Raw genomic sequence first — 27,058 nt, forward strand, 5'->3', positions numbered from 1 at the left:
TCTTTAATCTTCATTCCAATAATTAACAATGGTTAATAATGGCTATTTAATGAACAATACAATTCATTTCATTTCATCGTAAGTGTTGTTTTTATAATGAACAATATAATTCATTTAATGAACAATACAATACAATTCATTTAATGAACAATACATTCATTTAATCAACAATACAATACAATTCATTCAATGAACAATACAATTCATGAACAATACAATTTATTTAATGAACAATACAATACAATACAATTCATTTAATGAACAATACTTGATACAATTAATTATTACCCTATGCATGCTCCTATTTCCCCCCCCCACTCGTTCTGATGCTCGGGGTCATACCCTACCGACGTCGTCCCTTGAGCGCCCTAAGTGCTCAAAATTGTCAAACTTTGACGGGCCCTAACTCAGAATCCGTGGCACCTACGAATGATCCATTTGAACTTACAGGGTCACGAGAGGGGTTTCTACAAAATCCTATCTTGGTTTTTCAATTTTCCCTACAGTTTTATTAGGGCAGTAATTTTTTGGTTGGCGAAAAAATCATCAGTCTCACTCAATGGAATGTTGTCGCATGGCCGATTTCTCGTTCCGCTTGTCGCGATGATGAACCGTTGGCTCTGACATGTCCAGTTAGGCATTATTACCCTATGCATGGTCCTATTTTTCCCCCCCACTCGATCGAACGCTCGGGGTCATACCCTACCGGAGTCGTCCCTTGAGCGCCCTAAGTGCTCAAAATTATCAAACTCTGACGGGCCCTAACTCAGAATCTGTAGCACCTGCGAATGATCCATTTGAACCTATAGGGCCACAAGAGGGGCCCCTACAAAAGCCTATCTTATTTTTTCAAGTTGCCCTATGGTTTTATTAGGGCAGCAATTTTTCGGTTGGCAAAAAAATCATTAGTCTCACTCAATGGAATGTTGTCGCGTGGTCGATTTTTTGTTCTACTCATCACGATGGCAAACTGTCGGCTTTGATATGTCCAGTTAGGCATTATTACCCTATGCATGGTCCTAATTTTCCCCCCCACTCGATCAAACGCTCGGGGTCATACCCTACCGATGTCGTCCCTTGAGCACCCTAAGTGCTCAAAATTGTCAAACTTTGACGGGCCCTAACTCAGAATCTGTGGCACCTGTGAATGATCTGTTTGAACCTACGAGGCCATGAAAGGGGTCCCTACAAAAGCCTATCTCTATTTTTCAAGTTTCCCTACAGTTTTATTAGGGCAGCAATTTTTCGGTTGGCGAAAAACTCGTCAGTCTCACTCAATGGAATGTTGTCGCGTGGCCGATTTCTCGTTCTGCTCATCGCGATGATGAACCGTTGGATCCAACATGTCTAGTTAGGCATTATTACCCTATGCATGGTCCTATTTTTCCCCCCCACTCGATCGAACGCTTAGGGTCATACCCTATCAGCGTCGTCCCTTGAGCACCCTAAGTGCTCAAAATTGTCAAACTTTGACGGGCCCTAACTCGGAATCCGTGGCACTTACAAATGATCCGTTTGAACCTAAGAGGCCATGAGAGGGGTCCCTACAAAATCCTATCTTGTTTTTTCAAGTTTCCCTACGGTTTTATTAGGGCAGCAATTTTTCGGTTGGCAAAAAAATCGTCAGTCTCACTCAATGGAATGTTGTCGCATGGCCGATTTCTCATTCTGCTCATTGCGATGATGAACTGTCAGCTCTCACATGTCCAGTTAGGAATTATTACCCTATGCATTGTCTTATTTTCCCCCCCCACTTGATCGAACGCTCGGGGTCATACCCTACCGACGTCGTCCCTTGAGCACCCTAAGTGCTCAAAATTGTCAAACTTTGACGGGTCCCAACTCGGAATCCGTGGCACCTGCAAATGATCCATTTGAACCTAAGAGGCCATGAAAAGGGTCCCTACAAAAGCCTATCTCAGTTTTTCAATTTGCCCTACAGTTTTATTAGGGCAACAATTTTTCGGTTGGCGAAAAAATCGTCAGTCTCACTCAATGGAATGTTGCCGCGTGGCCGATTTCTCGTTTTGCTCGTCGTGATGATGAACCGTCAGCTCCAACATGTCCAATTAGGCATTATTACCCTATGCATGCTCCTATTTTTCCCCCCCACTTGATCCGACACTCGGGTTCATACCCTACCGACGTCGTCCCTTGAGCACCCTAAGTGCTCAAAATTGTCAAACTTTGACGGGCCCTAACTTGGAATCCATGGCACCTGCGAATGATCTGTTTGAACCTACAGGGTCATGAGAGGGGTCCCTACAAAAGCCTATCTCAGTTTTTGAAGTTGCCCTACATTTTTATTAGGGCAACAATTTTTCGGTTGGCGAAAAAATCGTCAGTCTCACTCATGGAATGTTGTCGCGTGGCCGATTTCTCGTTCTACTCATCATGATGAAAAACCGTCAGCTCTGACATGTCCAGTTAGGCATTATTACCCTACGCATGGTCCCATTTTCCCCCCCCCACTCGATTTGACGCTCGGGGTCATACCCTACCGACGTCGTCCCTTGAGCACCTTAAGTGCTCAAAATTGTCAAACTTTGACGGGCCCTAACTCAAAATCCATGGCACCTGTGAATGATCCATTTGAACCTGCAGGGTCATGAGAGGGGTCCCTACAAATGCCTATGTCGGTTTTTCAAGTTGCCCTACGGTTTTATTAGGGCAACAATTTTTTGGTTGGCAAAAAAATTGTCAATCTCACTCAATGGAATGTTGTCGCGTGGCCGATTTCTCATTTTTCTCATCACGATGACGAACCATTGGCTCCAACATGTCCAGTTAGGCATTATTACCCTACACATGCTCCTATTTTGCCCCCCCCCACTCGATCCGACACTCGATCCGACACTCGATCCGACACTCAGGGTCATACCCTACGCATGTGACATCCATGAAGGGATATTTTGTAAACAATCAGAAACCTTTCATGATAATCAAGTTGAAGCCTTGAGATTTATGCAATATGGTTCAAGTCCAAAACTGTACCTTGAAGCCACACACTCTTCCCTCTCCCAGCATACACTAATGAGTCACAAGTTAACATAGAATCTGGAAGGATTTGATGAGAGCGTTTTGATTTTACTTATGTCTTATGTATTATAATAAAGACCAATTTGCTAATGTGACATCTTCATATGAGAGAAAAGCTTCATTTTATCTCAATATAGTTGTACCTATTTCATTATTAGAAAAAATAAATATACAAAGATCTGTTATTAGCATCCTCTATATTATGGATTTGACTTGATGTTCTCAATTAGTTATTATTTGTTCAGCTTTTCTTCATAAGGCACAACCATCTGGTGGTTATCATATCAGGACAACCATCCATGACTTTTAAAGTAATTGATATTTATTCCTACACCTCACACTTACAAGATTAATAATGAAATGACATTTATGATTCATCAAATGCCGACAAAGTCTAATCAAATTTCAACATCAAGATGTATAGAACATATCATATTCAACTTCAAAATGCATACAACTTACCATATTCAAGCTCATGCCAACCACCACTTGGATATTGTTATATGTCGATTAAAGTACAATATATGTAATAAAAACATATAGTCTTACAAAAAAGCCATCATAGACCATCTATGTCAATTAAAGTACAATTCATTTGTAACAGGGGCACACTCACAATCTGAAGTTGCAAAGCCCTGTGGGAAGCATCAAATTAGAAATTTACGAATCTGACTCATACTACTGTCAAAAGCATCAAAGATGCTACTACTAGAGAACACCATGCTCCATTGTGGAGAGAATATTAGGTGCATCTGATGTCAGCGTCTGAAAATGAAACAATGTTATTCAATTGCCAAAATCTGACTGACTTTATTTTATAAACTTTAATGATTAAAAATAGACAAGGTTACCTGAGTGAAAGTTTGATGACCACCTTGACTAGTAGGTGTTGATGTTGAAGGCCCAACATTAACCTATTTACCTGACTATCAATGTCAAATGTTTGATTCAATATATCATCTGTCATGACAATTTGATCCACTGCAGATGTGTCCTGGCCACATCCATTTGAATCATCTTCATGATAATAAACACAACAAGATGCACAATTTAATCTCATTAATGCAGAAAGGAATATGTACCATCACCAAGAGAGGGTCTTGTCAACGACGAATGATCTAGCATGAACCTGTATTTTTAAGAATTGTTAGTCTACACATAAAATGCATGGATGAACATAAAGGATTTATGATAATCACTTCAACTGAAATGCATGATAATAAATGAAAAGGTGGGATTATATACCATAAAAATACGTCCCTTCGAATTATATCAACAAAACCCACTATGTTGACACAAAAATCATAATGTGATACTGTTGTATATCATCAAAAAAGACCTTCATGAGCATAAAGGTTATGCGATAATTATATCATAAAAAATTATCAAATAGTATTGTCTAATAACAAAAATTGTAAAGCTCATCAAATTCATGATAATAAGTCGTGTTACAAAAATACGTCCCTTCCAATTATATCGAGTGTAATCGCTATGTGCATGCAAAAACCGTGTTGCCAAAAAAAATGTTCATCAATAGACCTGCATTTTGAACACATCCTTAATATACACGTAACAAACTTGAACATTAAGGTTTAATGATCATTGTTTGAAATGAAATGCATGATAAAAAAATAAGGCACCATTAAAGACCTACCACTCAAGTGTGCCTGAAGGGTCATCTCTTTGTTTAAGAGTATCTAGTATTGCTTCATGATCAACAGTAATCACTGTCCATAGCTCTTTGGTCTTCGGTTTTGCTTGATGCTTCAACAACTTGACATTTGTAGCTATAATAAGGTGTGAATACATTATAATGGTTTTTTGTCGCTCATAGTCTTCAAATGCAGGTATGCCATTCTTTCTAATCATGTATGTTCGCAACCAAGTTCCCACAACAACAATTGAACCTGTAGGATATGTGAACCCATCATCATCTATCACTGGTTGTGTTAGATTTTGTTTTCCCTGTACACATTGTGTCAACCAATATTCTGATCTCTCTTCATTCCCTTACGGTGCAACAACTGCAAAAGCATGTCCTGGCTGTACAAGATCTGATATACGATCATACTCAAGTGAATTTTCCATGTCATCATTTGACAAGGATATTGTTTGAGATAAAGGAGTTAGATAGTGGGGAACCCATGTATCAACCCACTCACTTGACTCACATTGATCCCAATCACACTGAACACAACTTTGACAAAAACAAGCCAACACTTGTGTCCAAATGGTCCATGTACTTGCATCTGAGCTGAGAAATATATGCATCTTTGAAGAATCTTTAATTGTTTGACAATCCAATCTATCTCCCACTGTTCCCTCCTCAACCAACCAAAAGAAGCTGCTCACTACTGAATCAAGAGTACCTCCATGTGACAATGTTGAACTACACCAATCAACAATAGAATGTGCATCAGAGAAATTTGCACCTGAAATCCTCAATTGCTCCTTAACTAGAGCTCTCTTCAAACATGCACCTTCTCCATCATGCTCTCACTTCCCATGCGCCGCCTCAAAAAAACACCAAATATGAGGTATACGCCTCTCCACATGCATTCTACTCAACCAATAAAACATACGGGCATTCTTGAATTGACCCGTACAGTTATCTGACCATATTATATGTCAGTCAATTGCAATATCTTTCTCATGCAAGAACTCAAAAAAATTCTTGAAAGAATGTTGCACATACTTGGAGGAGTGTGGTCTATCATCACTCATATAAAAATGATACTCCTTGATTATCTTCCTGTCCTCTTCTATACTATCAAGAGCATATCTATATGTAATGTGAACAAAAATAGCAATCTGGACTGAATTGTAGTACTGAGACTGTACCTCATTCTGTGATTGCAATGTATAGTTCTATGCAAAATCAACCACCGATACAATAGTGCCAATCGGGAAAGAGTTCTTACACATCCTGAACTGTTGATCCAACCACTGAGACCTATGGGTGTGCCTTGCATACTTGTAGAAAAGATTTTCCTTAAAATCCAAAATAAAATCAGCAATACTCACTTCTCTTGAGACTAATTCGCATCTAGAACCTTCACCTCCACTCTTCAAAGTATATTTCACCGTCTCGTATCTTTTTTTCTCAACATAATTATTTCCAAACTTGTGTTCCCTGCCCTCATGAAAACATGAAACAAACTTTGACAACCCACCGCATTCTGAGCACTTCTCATTCAAACAATCATTTCTATAGAAATAGCAGCCATCATCTCTAGGGCATAAAAATAGATCTTGCAAGTCTCTTGATGATCTTGGAAATAGAATTGCACCACACTCCTACAACATCTCATTAGTATGCATCGTAGAATGAATATGACATAAAAGTTCATGGTACATTGAAAACTCCACATGGTACTTGCAACAACAGGTATTGCGAATCTTAAGAGGAACACAACAAAATGGTTTCAAAGATTCAAAGGCCCTTTGTGATATTTGCAAAGTTGGATGTAATTCACAAAATTTTTTGTACAACATTATTTGGCTTGATTCCAAGAAATGTATGGGATGCAGTGTGCGGTCTCGATTGCCGACTGTTAATTTCCAAACGTCCTTTACATTGGGTGACACTCTAGAATTAGAGTGCCAAAATTATTGAATCTCTTCCTTCACATTGTCAGTCAACTTTCTATCAACACGTGGAAGCCTCCCACCAAATGCCCATGTATCTTGTTGAAGTGGATCGTCAAGTCTTTGCCTTCATGCAAGTGCTATATCCAAAGTTTTACGGTTTATGTTAAAATCAACACAAGTTTGTCTCATTTGACGAGCCTTCCTCAATTGATGGCTTACTACCTTGTAATCACTCTTCGAGCGATTCTCTTATCTCTTTCTTTGGTATTCTTTCCAATAGAATTGAGAGCGTCAAATAGATTTTTTGCAATAATAGAATTTCTCTCCATCTTCTTGTTCATACGAATCTTCAATTTGTTTAGCAATGGTCTCATCTTTATCATCTTTAGCAATTGAACAAAGAGGTGGCATTGCTTGGTCAATGTCTTATTGCTAAAATTTTGGTTGAAAATTTGTGTAGCCCACAACGGAATGGTTCTTGTTGATCTCTTGCCTTCAAGATTCATAATAATGTTCTCATCGATTTCAAATAACCATTTTGGGGTTCTTGAAGGTCTTGGATTTGGAATTTGTCTTTCATCCATGAGAGGGTCTTCATTTATAAAGTAATTAGGAGTTACATATGGTTCACTTGGTTGAGCAATTCCACCTTCAATGTTAAAGTTTTCCACATTTTCACCTCCTATGTCAAAATTTTCCACATATTGAGCATTTTCATTATCACTTTCAACATTTTCAAAATTTTCAATATTTTCACTTTCAAAATCTACATTTTTATTTTCAATAACTTGTGGCACATTTTCAAATTCAATTTCCTCTTCAGTTGAAGTAACATTAGCAATACTTAACACACCTTGTCTTCTCCTCCTATGACATTCTCTATCTCTTTCTCTATACACTTCAATTTGGTCATTTGAAAGTTTTCTTTTGCGCTTAGACTTCCGACGACTAGTACTCCCCATTTCCCTCCACAGATGCAAATTTGTGATTGACAATGTAAGTTTTCACTTTAAGAATCTCCCAAAAGCATAAATTTGTCTCTAACTGTCTGAAAACCCGTGACCTCGACAGAAAATAGAATATGCAGACTGTGGGCCGTTGGAATCTATAGAATGGCCCACAAACCCTTTTTTTCTCGGTTTTTGTACAAAAATCAGATATCGGATAAAATCAGATATCGAATTTTATCTGATATCTGATTTTATTACAAAAATTTATGGTCCCCCAAAAAATTCCCGTTGCCGCCATTTATTTAGTAATCTACCACATTGCAGAAATCCAATATTTGATTAAATCGGATATCGGATTTTATTAGTCATATATTAGAGAGAGAGAGAGAGAGAGAGAGAGAGAGAGAGAGAGAGAGAGAGAGAGAGAGAGAGAGAGACCAAATCATGTTGTTAGGGGTCATATTGTGTCCTACGACCCCGTAAGACACAATATGACCCCTAACGACATGATTTGGTGTCTTAAGGGGTCGTATGGTGTCGTTAGGGGTCATACGATGTCCATAGGGGTCATATGGTGTCTTGGGACATAATAGGACCCCTTACGACACAATATGACCCCTAACGACATGATTTGGTATCTTAAGGGGTCCTATGGTGTTGTTAGGGGTCATACGGTGTCCATAGGGTTCATATGGTGTCTTGGGACACCATAGGATCCCTTAGGACACAATATGATCCCTTTTCCCTACAATATGACCCAAAGCAACCCAATATGGTGTCATTAGGGGTCATATGGTGTCCTAAGAGGTCATAAGGGTTCATGGGACATTGGATATGACCCCTATGGACACCATACGACCCCTAACGACACCATAGGGCCCCTTAAGACACTAAATCATGTCGTTAGGGGTCATATTGTGTCCTACGACCCCGTAAGACACAAGAGAGAGAGAGAGAGAGAGAGAGAGAGAGAGAGAGAGAGAGAGAGAGAGAGAGGAGACCCCTTATGACCCCTATGGACACCATATGACCCCTAACGACACCAGAGGACCCCTTAAGACACCAAATCATGTCGTTAGGGGTCATATTGTGTCCTACGACCCCGTAAGACACAATATGACCCCTAACGACATGATTTGGTGTCTTAAGGGGTCCTATGGTGTCGTTAGGGGTCATACGGTGTCCATAGGGGTCATATGGTGTCTTGGGACACCATAGGACCCCTTACGACACAATATGACCCCTAACGACATGATTTGGAATCTTAAGGGGTCCTATGGTGTTGTTAGGGGTCATACAGTGTCCATAGGGGTCATATGGTGTCTTGGGACACCATAGGACCCCTTAGGACACAATATGACCCAAAGCAACCCAATATGGTGTCATTAGGGGTCATATGGTGTCCTAAGAGGTCATAAGGGTTCATGGGACAGTGGATATGACCCCTATGGACACCATACGACCCCTAACGACACCATACGACCCCTTAAGACACTAAATCATGTCGTTAGGGGTGATATTGTGTCCTACGACCCCGTAAGACATAATAGGACCCCTAACGACATGATTTGGTGTCTTAAGGGGTCCTATGGTGTTGTTAGGGGTCATACGGTGTGCATAGGGGTCATATGGTGTCTTGGGACACCATATGACCCCTTACGACATAATATGACCCCTTTTCCCTACAATATGACCTAAAGCGACCCAATATGGTGTCATTAGGGGTCATATGGTGTCCAAAGAGGTCATAAGGGTTCATGGGACACCATATGATCCCTTAAGACACCATATGACCCCTAATGACATGCTTTGGTGTCTTAAGGGGTCCTATGGTGTCCCAAGACACCATATGACCCCTAACGACACCATAGGACCCCTTAAGACACCAAATTGTGTCGCTAGGGGTCATATTCTCTCTATCAATCTCTCTCCCTCTCACCCTCTCTCACTCTCTCCCCTCCTCTCTCTCTCTCTCCCTCTCCTCTCCTCTCCTCTCCTCTCCTCTCTCTCTCTCTCTCCTCCCTCTCCCTCCCTCTCTCTCTCTCTCTCTCTCTCTCTCTTTCTCCCTCTCTCCCTCTCCTCCTCTCTCCCTCTCCTCCTCCTCCTCCTCTCTCTCTCTCTCTCTCTCTCTCCCTCTCTCCCTCTCTCTAAAATATGACTAATAAAATCCGATATCCAATTTAATCAGATATCGGATTTCTGCCATGTGGCAGTTTACCAAATAAATGGCGACAACGAGAAATTGTTTGGGGACCACAAATTTTTGTACTAAAATCGGATATCGAATAAAATTCGATATCCAATTTTATCTGATATCTGATTTTTGTAGTCAAAATTTGAAATTTCAAAATTTGGCTCGGGAATGCTTTGGTATTTGGCTTGGAAGTGACAAGCCTGGAAAGTCAACTGAAAAAATGTGCTTTTCAGTATTCCTTGATTTTCTAGACTTTACATTGGTGGCTGACGACTTTTTTTGTAACCAAAATTGATAAAATGAAAAGGGTTTTTTAAGGACGTTCCTAGCTTTCCAATTATATAAGGCTTGTCTTATTTTGATTTTAATAAATAATTATTATTTATTTTCTAATTGAATTCTGACAATAGTCCTGATTGATATACTGAATGAAAAACACTCATAACTTTCAAACGGTATAACATTTTTTGAAACTGAAACATGCGTCACATCCTAAGCTTCGTCTACTATAGGGAAAAATAAAAAAATAAAAAATTTCATAAGGTTTTGACCAAGTTAAGGTGGTCAGACGTAGGAGTTTCTGAATTTCTGAAAAGCTGTAGTAAAAAATTCATAAATAATTATTTAATTTATAAAAAAAAAAAAAAAAAATATGTGTCACATCCGGACATGAGTCTAATACTTATATTATAAATACTATAAAAAAATATTAAGATTTGATTGTGATTAGGGTGGTCAGACATACGTCTATTTCTTATTTTTTCCTGAAATTTTAGTACCACTGCATTGAAATTTGCAATTTTCATCAAATACGATTTTTTTTTTCCAAAAAATAACTAGTAGTTTAGAAACTACATTCAATTTTCTATATATATATTCTCTTCTTACATATTTTAAAAATAATGTTCACAACTTATTCAAATTTTCATATCAAGCTGCATAACTTTGATTTTCTGAAATTTCATTGCCACTTAAGGGCCTGTTTTGGCACACCACAATCCTACACATACCCATCCATGAACTTCCATGAACATTTTCTCATACCAAGCTTTGAATTTTAGATGTGGATTTTGGGTAGCCACGTGACCTCAAAATTCTAAGAATGGGCGGATGAGTTGGGATTGGATAGACTTGATAAAAAAAAGTATAATGAGATGATGTTAGATGGAGATAAGGACTAGGACTTAGCAACTTTAGATTGGATTGATGGATTGATTTGATTTGATTTGATTTTCTTGGATCGAGTTTAATTTCATTAGATTGGATTGGTCCTTGAGTTATGACAAGATTGATTTGGATTAAAATGAAACCTTAGCTCTTGGATTAGGACTTAAGTGAGGCGTGAAAGAATCCAAATGATTAAAACTTCTTTGACTTAGGGTGGACTTACATGCCTAAGAAAAATAGGGCAAAGGATCCAAATGATTAAGCCTTCTGCTACTTAGGGTGGACTTGTGTGCCCAAGAAAAATAGGGAAAAGGATCCAAATGATTAAGCCTTCTTCTACTTAGGGTGGACTTGTGTGTGTTGGTGTAAATAAATATTTATTATGGATATTATTACACTTTACTTAAGTTAACTTAGGATAATGCATTTCTTCGTAGTTTGGATTTGAGACACTTAGGGAAGTGTGCACATAGGGATAGAGCTTGTAGGAGAAATTCCACCTTTTGTGGTCTTGTTTTGTTGTTACACTCCACATTCGGTGGGTCATCCACCTCTTATGGAGTATTATATTATTTCTCCTACCTACCCCTAGTATTTCTTACCTACCCTTGTTTCTCATTGAGCCACATGTCATGATTGTGTGCTCGTACATCCATATGGCCTTGCCTATATAAGAAGGCCTATATTCATTGTATTGGTGAATCCAGTTGATCATTTTCATATTGATGAGAATACAGTTTGTTCTTGTCATTCTTTTGTCTTTATTTTAATACTTTTCATTGTGCCCTTGATCTTGGCAAAATCTCACATGGTATCAGAGCCATTGGGGCTTCATTGATTGGTTTTTGGAGACATCGTGGAAGGATTCTATTTTTGGATCTGAGGAATTGTACTTTTTGGAGGCATATTAGAGCATTTTCAACCTCACCATTGCGTCCGGGAGGCCATTTCCATAAAAATCGAGTATAAATTCGACCTATTTTGGCGAAAGTCGATTTTTGGGTGTGGAAGAAATTTTCTACCCAATTCGGGCGATACGGTACGAAATTTTTGGATTTTTTTTTTTTTTAAAAAAAAAATTATTTTTTTTCTAAAAAAAAATTTTGAAAATTATTTTTTTTCTAAAAAAAGATTTTGAAAATTATTTTTGGGATCTGTACCTTCTGCTCAGTCAGCAGTGCACAGTCAACGCCCAGTCAGCAGCACCCAGTCAGCACCTAGTCAACATTTTCTTTGGAAATTTTTAGACCCCTCTCCGCTGAGCAGTTTGGTTTTTTTGGTCAACTTTGGAGGCCCATAACTTGCTCCATTTTGCTCCTTTTTGGTTGCAATTTTTTGATTTGGGCTAATTTTTTGAGCTCTTTGTAGTGGTGTGGTTATTTTCTGGTTTTGGTGCACAGGGTTTTCAGAATTTTCAGATTCTCTCAACTGTACTTGTCCAATCTTCAATTCTGCAACTTCAAAGGCCTCGTTTGAGCTCATACGACCTCTTTTTCAGGTGCCATTTTTTTTGAAAGTGCATGTTTTTCATCTACTTTCATAATCTATGATCAGATTTCAGAGATTTTAAGTAGAAATTGTACTTTCAGATATTTGTCTTATTTGACCTATTTGGTACTTGTAAATTGCTTGGATCTTAGTTTAGATCTCTTGCATTATTAGTTTGAGTCTCTTTTGGCCTTATTGAGGTAGTTGTAAAATTGAAATCAAAAGTCCACTTTGCCATTTTTTGCAAGTGGCCCATTGTACATGCACTAAGTATAAAGTGCCAAATCATCACTTTTGGGGGGGTTCTTTGATTGAGTGAATTTGGGGGGGTGTCTTGTGTGATTGTGCCTCTCTTTCCTTGTGCTCTTTCATTTTTGTTGCAATGAGTCCTCATAAATTTCCACCTTTAACTCCACATAATTATGCATCATGGAAAATTAAAGTATGGAGCAAATTAATGGAAAAAAGTCTCACGCATTACATAGATGGAACAATAGTAGCACCACTTGATCCTAAGGCTGATCCTAATGCTCAATTAGAATGCTCACTAAGAATTGCATGGCTCTTGGAACTTTGCGCAAGTATGTATAGATGACCTCATCTTTCATATTGAAAAGTGTACTACAATCAAGGATGCTTGGGATATGTTTCAGAAATTGTATGGTCAAGTTGATGAAATCAGAGGTTATAAGATTGACAATGAGCTCACCAACTTGGATCCCAAGAGTTTTGATACAATCCAAGATTATGTCACCAAAGCAAATGAACTAAGAGCAAAGCTTAAGGATTGTGGAATTGACAAAAAGGATGCTCAGATGATATTCAACTTGTTGGACAAGCTTGCACCAGAATATGCAGCATTTGTGTCTAGCTTCCAAACTCATTGTTTGACAGTGGGGAGTTCCTATGTTATGCCTTCATTTGATGCTTTCACAGAAATGTTGATATTGGAACAATCTAAGTTGTTGAACATGGGGCTTCTCAAGTCTTCAAAGTTCCAAGCTTTGGTGGCTAATCAAGGGAATCAAGGAAGTTAAGGCAAAGATTCCAACAAGAAGAAGAAGCACTCCAAGTCTAAGCCACAATAGGAAAAAGGACAATCATCCTTTCCATCACAAGGCGATTTTTCATCCTCTTCCAAGAAGGGGACACCACCTAAGAAGGATAAACCAACTTGTGCATATTGCAAGAAGTATGGTCATGATGAGCATCGATGCCATACAAAGAAAGTTGATGAGTTAACTAATCTTCTTAAGAAAAACAACATCAACTTGCCATCCACCTACACAAAGAAGGATTCATCTCTCTCCTCTTCCTCACAGTCCAAGGGAAAAGGGCAAGCATTTGTGGCTACAACAAGTTCTTCATAGCAGTGGATACTTGATGCAGGTGCCTCATATCACATGGGTTCTACAAAGGAGCAGTTTTCTTCATTGGAGCCATCTAAGGTACCTCACATTTACATAGGTGATGATACACAAGTAGATGTTGAAGGGAAAGGTTCAATTGACATGGATGATGGAACATTTGAGAATGTTCTCTATGTTCCTAACTTGTCTACCAGCCTTCTCTCTATCTACCAAATCACTCACTATGGGAATGGGAAAAAGGTTGAGTTTACACCAGATTCAGTTGTGGTAGAGGAACTTGATGATGATGCCTTGGTAGCAGTGGGACAAGTCAATGACAAGTCAAGGCTTTATTCATTCTCCCACTTTGTGCCAAGTTCACCTTCTAGGGCCTTGCTTACTCATTCAAATTTAGAAAGTAAGCTATGGCATGAGCGGTTTGGTCACCTTAACTACCACTATCTTCAGCAGCTCAGCACTAAAGACATGGTCACAGGTCTACCTCGAATCAGTTTTTTAGAGGGTGTATGTTCAGGTTGTTCCATGGGCAAGCATCCCAAAGAGAAATTTGATAAGGGAAAGATTGGAGAGCTTTGGAAGTTCTTCAACTTGTTTACAGCGATCTAGCAGGTCCATTTCCAACACCTTCATTTAGTAAGGCCCGCTATGTCCTCACCTTCATTGATGATTACTCCCGCTTCACTTGGGTCTACTTTCTTATTCATAAGAGTGAAGTATTTGACATATTTCAGGACTTCAAGACTTGTGTGGAGAAGCAATTCGGGAAAGTGGTGAAGATTCTTTGTACAAATAATGGAAGGGAATATGTGAACAAGAGACTTGAGGATTTTTGTACATTTGAGGGGATTGATCTTCAGCATTCTGTAGCATACACTCCACAGCAGAACGGAGTTGTAGAACGCAAGAATAGAACTCTCAAAGCAATGGCTAGCTGTATGATTCATGCATGTTCTCTTGATCCCACCTTTGGGGCCGAGGCTATCAGTTGTGCCACACACATCCAGAATCGGGTTCCTCACAAAGCTTTGCAAGGTATTACTCCTTTTGAGGCTTGGGATGGTAGGAAACCGATTGTGAGACATTTCAGAGCCTTTGGGTGTCCAACATGGGCTCACATACCTCTACAGAAATGCAAGGCATTGGAACCTCAGAGTCGGCCTTGAATATTTGTTGGATATCCTGAGGGTGTTAAGGCATATAGATTGATGGATCCTGAGACACATGAGGTGTTCATTGAGAGGAGTGTTCACTTTGAGGAAAGCTCTCCTAGCTTAGCCTCTCTACCTCCTCCATCTTACTCCATTGTGGATAGTGATGTTAGTGATTCAGATGATGAGACTCCTTCAACTCCGACTCGCAGGGTTACACCTCCGCAGGGTCCACTTGCAGTTGAGGAGCCTCGTTCTCCACCTCCACCTCGACCTTGTTGGGCTCGACAGACACTTGAGTCAGCGGGTTCTCTTGTTGGGGATCCTTCAGATACATGGAGGACTCGATCACAACATCAGGATCTTCCACATGCATTCATTGCTACCGCTTTTGATCCACAGACATTTTGGGAAGCATTAGGGGTTCTTGAGTGAGACCAATCTATGGAGGAAGAGTATAGTTCCTTGATGAGGAATAACACATGGGATTTAGTCCATCTCCCTAAGGGGAGAAAGATGGTTCGATGTAAGTGGATCTATCGGACCAAGCATGCTGCAGATGGTAGTGTGGATAAGTATAAGGCTCGGCTTGTTGCGAAAGGTTTCTCTCAGGTTGCAGGTGTTGACTATACTGAGACCTTTGCGCCCATAGCCAAGATGAACTCCATTTGTTTGACATTTGCTATTGCTGCAGCTCATGGTTGGGTTTTACATCAGATGGATGTGAAGAGTGCTTTTCTTCATGGTGACCTTGATGAGGAGATTTATATGGAGCAGCCGCAGGGTTTCATCCAGGATACTTCCTTGGTTTGCAGACTAAGGAAATCTCTCTATGGCCTAAAGCAGGCCCCCAGGGCTTGGTATGCCAAGATGGATTCCTTTCTTCTCTCCGCAGAGTTCATCAAGTGTCATTCTGATCCGAATGTCTAAATTTTGTGACAAGATGACTCTCACTTGATACTTGTGCTCTATGTTGATGACTTGACCATTACAGGGAGTACTGCATCCATCATTAGCAGGGTCAAATCTGCTTTGCATGATAGATTTGCTATGACTGACTTGGGTCTTTTGCACTACTTTCTCGGGATAGAGATTTCATAGTCACCTCTTGGGATTACACTATCACAACCCAAGTATGCTCTTGATCTACTTGCACGCTTTCATATGGCTGATTGTAAGCCTGCCCTGACTCCCTTTCTTTCAGGAGTCAAGCTTGAGGCTCATTGTTCTTCTCCACTAGTTGATGCGACTTTGTATTGTCAGCTTGTGGGTAGTCTCATCTACTTGACCCATGCACGCCCTGATATTTCATTTATAGTTGACATGGTTTCCTGCTTCATGCAGGAACCACATGAGCTTCATTGGAAAGCTGCCAAACGCATCCTTCATTACATCTAGGGTACACATCACTATGGGATTCACTATGCAACAAACACAAGACTTCGCCTGGTTGGTTACACAGACTGCGATTGGGCTGGCGATCTTGATGATCGTAAGTCTACTTCCGGTTACAGTTTTCACCTTGGTTCAGGCCCCATTTGTTGGCAGAGCAAGAAGCAACATGCTATTGCTCTCTCTTCGACTGAGGCTAAGTATCGAGGCGCTGTTAATGCAGTGACTGAGACCATTTGGCTCCAGCAGATTCTCACAGAGTTTGGGTTCACCACTCCACGACCGACAATTCTACATTGCGACAATTAGAGTGCTATTGCAATCTCAAAGAACCCGATCCAGCACCAGCGGACCAAACACATCAAGATTCATATGCACTATATCCGAGAGCTCATTCAAGAGCAGGTCATTGATTTGCAGTATTGTCCTACAGCGGAGCAGGTTGCTGACATATTCACCAAACCTTTCATTAAGAATAAGTTCCAGTAGTTGCGAGCTCTCTTGGGGGTGCAGGATGTGTCATTAGGGGGGGTCAGCTGACTTCTACTTCCTCTCTTATGGGGGGGACTTTTTCCTCTTTGAGGTTTTGTCCTTCTTCTTTGAGAGTCTTTTGTACTTTCATCTCTCTTTTGGGGGGGAGTTTTTTCCCACTGGGTTTTCTCCTTTTCTCTGTTTGTGAGAGATTGCATTGTATGGTTTTGCTTGCATTTGCATATTGTACATGGGTACCTATCATGGCCTAGTAGCTGGGACCCATCTTGCATTGTTGACTTGAGTCTTCATTCCCCCAAGTTGCACTTAAGGGGGGGTGTTGGTGTAAATAAATATTCATTATGGATATTATTACACTTTACTTAAGTTAACTTAGGATAATGTATTTCTTCGTAGTTTGGATTTGAGACACTTAGGGAAGTGTGCACATAGGGATAGAGCTTGTAGGAGAAATTCCACCTTTTGTGGTCTTGTTTTGTTGTTACACTCCACATTCGGTGGGTCATCCACCTCTTGTGGAATATTATATTATTTCTCCTACCTACCCCTAGTATTTCTTATCTACCCTTGTTTCTCATTGAGCCATATGTCATGAATATGTGCTCGTACATCCACATGGGCTTGCCTATATAAGAAGGCCTATATTCATTGTATTGGTGAATCCAGTTGATCATTTTCATATTGATGAGAATACAGTTTGTTCTTGTCATTCTTTTGTCTCTATTTTAATACTTTTCATTGTGCCCTTGATCTTGGCAAAATCTCACAGCGTGCCTAAGAAAAATGGGACAAAAGGATCCAAATGATTAAGCCTTCTTCTACTTAGGGTGGACTTATGTGCCTAAGAAAAATGGGGCAAATGATCCAAATAATTAAGCCTTCTTCTACTTAGGGTGGACTTACATGCATAAGAAAAATAGGGCAAAAGGATTAGGGTTTTGATCAACACAAAATGATTAAGAAAAGGTACTTGGGTGAGATTCATTCCCAAGCACAAAAGCTAACTGATTGATTGATTAAAGATAAAGGTCTAAATCAAACTTTCACAAAGTGTTGAATTTGGATTAGGATTGATGATTGATGATTGGATTAAAAGAATATTGATTGATTAATTAGAATTTCTGGAGATTTGATTAGGTTGATGTGCTAAGTCCTTGAAGGTGAGAAGAAAATGATTATGGATTGATGGAAGGAAGAAGAAGGGGAAGGATACCCAGGAATGGATTGATGATGAGATAAATATATTGGTTGAGAATTAATAATCATTTGGATGGATGAAAATTGATTGAGGGTTTGACTTGAACAATGGTAGTGAAATAGGGGTTTGATAGTGACAAAGTGGAGATTGAAGGGTTTGGTCAAATGTTTGGTTAAATTAGGGAATATTTTGGATGTTAGCTACTCTTGGCAAGATAAATCAAACAATGAAAAGCACTTTGGCCAAGGCAACGCTCTATGATAAGCGTGAAAGTGAAGGGGGCCTACATTAGCCCAAACAAAATTTCACTAGTTTTTGCACAAATGAAGGCATGTATTAGACATACAACTTAGGTTGGAAGATGAAAACCATTCAATAGGCCTCTCACACAAGCGATACCTCAAACAAGTCGGCAGATAGAGATTCTGGTAGCACTGGTTTCCCCTTACAATGCACTCACTTCTCAGGCATACCAGATTCTCTTACCCCAAAGATCCAAGGATCTATTATATGGGGAATTCATATCTCATCTTGAGTGGGTACATGAGAGGTAACTTCGGGGTACGATCCACATCCCCTACACTATGAATGTGGGATTTTGGGCTACTAAACAAGGTTATTAGTGTAATTCTGAGGGATCGCCAATCCAATAATGGATTCTCAAAGCAATCCACTTAAGAATCTAATAGATCTTATTGGTGTAGAGGGGGCCTACACATACGTCGAATTCACTCAGCACTTTAGCCGCTTGACCAACATATTTATATAGCAGCCTAGAAAACCCGTTTGAGATCGCACCGGGAGAGTCAATACCCCCGATGTGTCCCAATTTGAGATACCCTTGTGAGGTGATCAAATCCTCATCAAGAATACCCCTCACTACAAAAATAAAAATATGGGTGTTGTTAATTGCTTTTCTCTTACACCTAAGATCCACAAAGGCGAGGGGAGAAGATACTAAGCGTAATGGTGGGTCCACCCTACCCATGTGAAAGTGCACAAGACACGAAAAATACAAGTTTTTTTTAAACCCCAAAATATGTTTTCTAAATTAAGACATGAAAAATAAATCTACTTTAGTGGAAAAACATGATTTTCTTCAACAAAACATCCTGCAACAATGATTAGTAGTTTATGATAATTGATCTTGCGCATTCAAAAAAAAAAAAGCTATAAACATAATATGATGAGCCCAAAAAATATTGAAAAATTAGTTTCCTTATGATTTTCTAGGTAACTTCATTTTTTTTTAATGAAAAGTGATTTCATATGCTTAAGTTATGTGAATTTAAAGGTAAAAAATAAGGGTTGACTTTGAACGTGTAAAATTAAATTTTGAAAAATGATATACAAAATCTAATGAAAACCCCTTTTAGAGCTCCGAGTCCTCTTTCCAATGCATTTTGAATTTCTAAGATCCGACATCCGAGCGAAAAGTTATGCTCATTTTATCAAAACTATTTTTTTCACTAAGTACATGTGCTGATTCACATTTTTTAATGAAATTTTTTAAAAAAAGTTAGGCGAGAGGACTTTTCATTAAACACACACATTTTGATGTGTGTGTAGGCACTCATTAGTGTGCGCAGGTGCTGATTCGCGTGCGTAGGCGCTGATTTACAATTTTTTAATGAAAAATTCAAAAAGAAAAGCTAGGCGGGATTGTTTTTCAAACAAAGGCATCAAAACAGTCAAGCAGGGCGCTGATTTGCGGGCATACGCACTAATTGACCAAAAACCTACAAAATGGCGGTCAAAAAATTTAAATTTCATATCTCCCACGCTGTTTGACGACGGACGTGGTGAACCGGTGAGGTGGACACGCTGATGTGCAGAACGATGCGTTGAAGCGGAAAAACTATGAGCTAAAAACACTTGAAACTCACACAAATGTTAGAAATTGGGACATGGGTCCCACCGGGCGTGCCCAAATGAACCAAGGGAAAACCAATGCAAGGTTAGATGGTTAGGTTAAATCCAAATAACATAAGAAATCAAGTAAAAATATTAAACGAACAAATCATATACCTTGCAAGAAAGAGTTCTCTCTTGTTCCTCCAATTGAGCTCTTGGTGAAGCCAAGGATGTGCCCCTCCTTCAGTTGTTTGGATTAGATCCTTGATTGGATGTGGATTGCTCTCCACACACAACAAGAATGATTGGATTTAGATTGGATTTGAATGATGATGGAAATGGATTAGATGAGAGAAGATTTGAGCATTATGATGGCGTGATGGATGATTTGTGAGGAGAGGAGACTCCATTTTATAGATTGGAGGAGGCCAAAATGGAGGGCTAAGATTGATTTTGGGATGAAGGGTTGAGATTGATTGTGGGATGAAGGGTTGAGATTGATTTGAGAGGGAGCACATGGATTGAGAGGACAAGGTGTGGAGACCAAGAGATTTGCCATAAAGACATTTCTTGTCTCCAGACCTCTCAATGTTCATGGGGAAGAGCTCCCAAGTACATTGGAAAGACAAAAATGAATTAAAAATTCCTTGGAGAAAGGGGAAAGGAATTAAAAATTCCAAAATAAGAGGATGTGTGGGAAGACTAAATGAGAAAATGAATTAAAAATTCCTTGGGAAGAGGATGCAGGGGGAGATTCAAAGAATTTGAATTTCTTTGAAAGGATCAATGTGATTAGGGATGTGCAAATGATTATCTGTAAACCTTCATATAGCAAAGTTAAAACAGTTGCAACATCGGGATAGACCAAAAGATTCAGCATGGATGGTGGGAGAAGAAATTACTCTAAACTGCGATTGAGAAGAAGCAACAATGGACGTACAGGCAAAAATGGTTCTCCTCCACCACTCAACTTACATAGTAATGTGACCAATTTGCCAATCTCACAGAAAGAATTTATGCAAGAGAGTAATAAACATTATTCTAAAGATGAGAAGGAGCGCCCATTAAGTTTTTTGGAGGATGACAGTGTTCCTTCTATTCAAGAAACACTTGTTAAAATTAGTGGAGCAGATGTTCATGTGCTAAATCTAAAGGGAAGTGGCTTAACTAGAGGAGATCTCTCTATAGTTAGACTATCTCATCTAAGTACAGGGTTAGCTGTCTTCGCTAAAGTTGGAAATGAGTTAAGTTGGCCAATTACTAAACATGGTCCCATCATTAAATTGAATCACCTGAGCTATTTATTCTTTGTTCTTGTTTATTCAGGTGTAGAAGGCAATGAGAATTCTCAATTTGAGATTTTGAACTATGGTGTTATATTTACAGGAGAAGATGAAATAGAAGAAGAATTAAAATTGTTGCAGAAATGTCTTGGAAATCATGGGTGTTTATCTGGGCCCAAATTTGATGGGTACGGTTTTAGATATCTTTGTATCAAGCCTATAACCATGAATGATGTAGAAGAGTATTGGACAAGGTCCCTGTGTGAAAATATATAAGCCTATAACCATGAATGATGTAGAAGAGTATTGGGAAAGGTCCTTGTGTGAAAATATATTATTTTATTTTGGGCTCTGTTGTTGCTGCTGGTTCAGAAGAAATTATTCAGGATTGTTTCTTTGTAGTCGCTTTTTTTATTGGTAATGGGATGAAGTCGATAAGGTGTACATACCCTACCCCCTTGTGGGATTTGAACCTGCGAACTCCCTTTCAAGAGTACAAGTTCTTCACCACTAGACCAACTCAAGCTGTACAAGAGGGAGCATAATTAACTGGTTCTTTAAATGAAAGGGTGTATGGCATCCCAATTACACGAAGAGATAAGGGGAGTGCATGGAATATCACTATGGTTAGTAGATGTAACGGAAGAAATTTGTTACCTCAAGGATGATGAATCTTTGAGAACAAACTCTCCCTTTGATACCTCTTCAAACTGGCGCTAAGGTGAGCCAGGGGATAAAAGAATTATGCCAAGGTGATAGAAAGCCAAGAGAACTCTCTGGGCGGATTTGCTAAGCCTATGTCCTCAAGACGAGTGTGCATCTAAATGGGACACCAGCGAGACACGCTGTCGTTCTGCACAGATGGAGTGTAGAGTTCGAGTAGAAAGCTCTAGACAAACTAACAAAAGTTAAATAATTGCGAGAAAATACTGAAATAAACAGATAATGCAGAAGAGAAATTAAAGTGACAAAGTAAGAGAAATTAAAGTGATACGAAGCCTCCTGCAAGATGACTTCCTCCTTGTGATAATGTACCTACACACATGCAAGAAGGAAAATGTTGTGGGTTGTGTTTTGGGGTTTGCATAAGTCAGACTCCCGTTTTGGTGTTTCCACCTCCATGGACAACCCAAGAAGCCACGAGAATAATGAAAAGATAAAGATAATTGGAAAATGAAGTAAGAGATTGGAGAATGATATGTGAAATGAAAGAGAGAGGGAATAAGAGAACTCCCCTTTCACAACACTTGGGGTAATGACGGTGTGAGTCACTTGAAGAGCTGCAACAATGGTGTTCTTGGTGTCAAAAGCTATAGAAGTTGTCCAAAAGATTGCTAGGAGCTTCAACTTGCAAAATATTATCAATTTGCCAAGAGAATCCCTCAAAATGCCTTAGAAATTGATAGATAAAGGACTTGGAAGAAAACCAGATGTCGGTAGACACATGCAGAAGCATTACGATTCCTTTTGGGTGCAAGCATAATGCTCAAACGACCACCAACAGACTGTCAGATTTGCGGGACGCGGGCGTACAACGCGGATGTCTCTGCACCACGCCCTTGTCACCAAAGGTGATAGGTTGGCAGAGTTGGTAATGCATTCGTTTGAAGATGACAAGGATGATCCGAGTGGACAAAAAGACAATGGTGGCGAAGCCACCTCCGATGACATGGAGGAAGGCACCCTTTGTCACATTAATTGCGAGGGGTGAGATTTTTGATATTACAGTATCTAGTAAGAAGAAATGATGTGGAATTGCCATTCAATGAGGATACTGGCCAAGAAATATGATCGATTCTTATATATAAGAGTAAGGAATGTGTGTGGAGGCGTGGGTGTGAAAGGATCTGTATGCTATCTTTTGGTCTTTAAAGCAAGATTGAGATGATATCATTAGATGTGAAGGACTCATGTTGAGATAGTATCATTAGATGTGCAGGACTCCTAGTTAGAACAACCTATCTATCAAAATATAAATGAATTTTTATCAGTAATATTGATGCTATATTTTTACGTCTTTATAATTTAAAAAATATAATGAATTTTTTTGTATTTAATGATAATTATTTTAAGGTATTTAATACATCTTATTCTGTCCTTGGTTTTGGTCTCTATATTTAAAAAGACATCACAATACCGTCTTCATAGTTAGTTACTTTATTGATATATTTGATGTATGTTGGTGTGGGCTTACAATCATTTAAATCAATTGAGATTGATTAATGTATAAGAGGATTAAAACGTGGTTTAGCTGGTCTATGTGATATAAGAGATGCTATTTATACTCTGAATTACAAGGTTAATGTAATATAAAAGATATTACAATGTGATCTAATATAAAGGATATCAGACTAAATCTATATCCTAACACGTTAATGTAATAAAAGGATTTTATTACAATTCTTGAACAGTCACAGTCAACTGTGGTTGTAGTTTAGTGGTAAGAATTCCACGTTGTGGCCGTGGAGACCTGGGCTCGAATCCCAGCAGCCACACTCATAGTTGAGCTTTCCTAGTTTTAATTTCCCAGCAGCCACACTCATAGTTGAGCTTTCCTCGTTTTAATTTATCATCTGCTCTGTAACATCATCAAACTGGTAATTCCTTTTGTTTTCTGAAACTCTTTGAGATAAATCTGACAGATTAAATACTCCATATAAACTACCACAAAACATGTTAAAAATGTTAATTATTTGGTAATTCCTTTTATTTTCTAAAACTCTTGAGATAATCTGACAGATTAAATACTCCATAACAACCACACAACATGTTCAAAATGTTAATTATTAGAAAAGTTTGTAAAAGTGATTTTTATTTTTTAAAATTATTGTAGAAGATTTGATTATGTCATTTTTTTTCATGATATATTTATGATTGAGATTTTTATTTAGTTATTTATCAGTTTGGTTTAGATTTGTATTTGTGAAATTGATTCAAATTATTTTTATGCATTTAAATTAACAACTCAAATTTTTATATTTGATTTTTAAATTCAAACGCTTGTTTCTCACTCCTACTAGCTCTAATGAGATAATCAAAGCAGAAATTATTTCAAAAGTGCATACCAAGAACTAACCTTCATTCATTTGAGTAATCTTGGAAGACATCTAGATATCAATTGAAAAAAGATAAAAGTGATATCCTAGTCTTTGATCTTATTATATGATAGTTGTTGTCTTTGATCTTTAGTCTAGGAGTGAATAAATATTTGTCTAATATGCTCCCATAAAATGTCTATTGGCATAATTTTCTAAACAAGAATATATGGAACCAAGGAACATTCACAACAATTATACATTTTTTGTCAAGTCCACCTTTGTATTCTAAGTTCATTGCTATGAGCACTGATCTAAACCATTATAAAGAAGAATCAATTTTTTGATTCTTAGGAATTCCTCTAACAAGGCCCTAGATAATAATAGCACATCAATAAATCATCTCCTCACGTCATTTATAAAAATGTACTAGTATTTGGGATTTGAGCTAAGTATCATATTTAATTCTAATATTAATTATTACATTCCTTTATATTATTCCCATTTTTACATCCTAAGACTTTATTATTATTAATTATTTGTGTCAAGAAAATGATAGTTCAAAAGAATTATTTTTCATTACATTAAACACGGTGAATTCAATATATATGTAGTAAAATTTAAGGTCCATACAAGTTGGTTGTTGAAGCCTTATGAAATAGTTCAATATATATAGTAAAAGCCAATATATTTAGAAATTGTTTAAAATAATTATTTTACCATTTTAAGCTCCATACAAGCTGGTTGAAGCCTTATGAAATATTTTCAACAATGGTGTAACACAATTGCTTCCAATAGATGGAAGCAAAAAAAATACTTTTGATTAATTGTCATGCATTGAGGGTGTATCATAAGCTAGAATCTAAGGAAGAATATATAGTAGAGTTATAGAGTCATGTTAAACACTACATGAAACAATATCACTTTTCAATAAGTGTAGAGTTCTAGCTTGATCATAATAAGTATATATAAAAAAAAAATTAGAAAAAATTGAAGATTTAAAATCAAAGATTGTGATCATCATTAAAGATTTTCAATATAGATATTAATTTTTTTTATCTTGAATAATATATGTAGGGGATGTGTAGAACGAAAATAACCCATGCTAGCAAACCATTTTAGCATAAGACGAAGAAATAAGAAATCACATGAGAAAGGAATACACTAAGGCCTAAGGTATTAAACATTTTCTTGGGTAAGGAGGGAACATGTAATACATCAAGGAAATAAGTAGAATAGAGAAATATGCAATGGTTTAAGAAGCATTAAAAAATAAGGTTTAGTAGTGAAAGGTAACATTGCTTGGAAATTCAATATAAGATGGTAACAAGTAGTAATAAACATGATTGTCTGTGCAAGACACAACAAGAATGACATAATAGTAAAATTTATTTAGAAGTTTTGCAAATTGGGACTCTTTATCTTTTTCTCAACCTTCACAATTTCTTCAACACCTTCAAAATGATTTAATTTGATCATTTTGGTCTACTTTTCATTAGGATTTTATATTTTGTCGATTTCATGGATCACCTTCATTCTTGGATGGGGTGGATTTGTGATAAACCTCCTTAGTTTTGAATCCTTTGGATTGTAGCAACAATTTGTTGATGTTTATAAAAAAATTTCCATTTCTTTTACATTCTTAGTTAAAATATTAATCTTTTTTATAAAAAAATACTACACTTTTCAAAAATAAAAAATTAAAAAATTAAAAAATAATGAATGGTGAATTTGTAAAACAACCCTTCAAATAAAATGAACAATATACTAATTAAGATCATTGTTCATAAAAAAGGAATGCATATATATCTATATAATAAATAAAATAATTTTAAATAGATGTAGATTGAAAAATTAGTACTTGGGTGTGATGGCTTCCCCTACCAATTCTACAAAGCCCTCCAGCCTTGTGTTGGTCCTGACCTCCATAAGGTCTACCTTGAAGCTTTTCATTCCCAATCCCTAGGAGCAATGCTTAACCGGGGTAATATCAAATTTATCCCTAAGGCTGGAGACCCAAAGGACATTGGCAATTGGAGGCCTATTACCTTGCTCAATGTCTCATACAAGATCATTGCCAAAGCCTTGGCCCTTAAGATTCATCATCTCTTGCCTCTTATTGTTCGTTCAGAGCAGACTGGATTTATCAAGTCCAGGTTTATTCTAAATAATATTATTGTTGTTTGAGAAGGGATGGACTAGGCCAAACTCTCTAAACAACGGGCAATCTTTCTCAAGATTGACTTCGCTAAGGCATATGATCGCATTGAGTGGCCATTTATCTTGGCTATGCTCAAAGCCCTTGGCTTCGGTCCCAGATTCATTCAGTCTGTCCAGATGTTATTCGGAGATGCCTCGTCTTGTATCACCATTAATGGCCGATAGTCTGAGGCTTTTGGCCTTTTCAGATCCATTCGCCAAGGATGTCCTCTAGCTCCTGCTTTATATGTTATTGCGGCGGAAGGGTTTGGTTACTTACTTGCTAATGCTATCTCTACTAGGTGTGTTCGTGGTATCTCCCTGCCTGAGTCACCTTCTCAACTTGTGAATGGCCATTTTGCGGATGATTCCTTCCTCACTCTCATTGAGGAAGAAGATAATTTATAAGCTGCTCTTCAATGTCTGGACACCTTTTTCTTGGCTTCTGGTTCGGCCACTCAATGGCACAAGACGCAATGTTATAGGCAGTCTTTTCTTCCCACCCTGCCTTGCATTCTTCAATATGACTAGAAATGGCTTCATCATGGTGAAATTTTTTCGCTTTTTGGGCATTCCCTTTGCCTTTCAATCTTTTGTTGTGGATCTTTGGAATGATGTTTTAGCCAAGATTGAGAAAAAGTTGGCCTATTGGATTACC

At 38.2% G+C, this 27,058-nt stretch overlaps 1 non-coding gene across 1 annotated transcript; it reads left to right on the forward strand.

Moving 5' to 3' along the window:
* The first annotated feature begins 23,589 nt into the window (after positions 1-23,589).
* On the forward strand, positions 23,590-23,661 carry TRNAH-GUG (transfer RNA histidin (anticodon GUG)). The gene has a single exon. It is a non-coding gene; the product is annotated as a tRNA-His (tRNA).
* Positions 23,662-27,058: the final 3,397 nt, after the last annotated feature.

The sequence above is a fragment of the Cryptomeria japonica genome, chromosome 5 (genome assembly GCF_030272615.1).
Source record: "Cryptomeria japonica chromosome 5, Sugi_1.0, whole genome shotgun sequence".
NCBI lineage: Eukaryota > Viridiplantae > Streptophyta > Pinopsida > Cupressales > Cupressaceae > Cryptomeria > Cryptomeria japonica.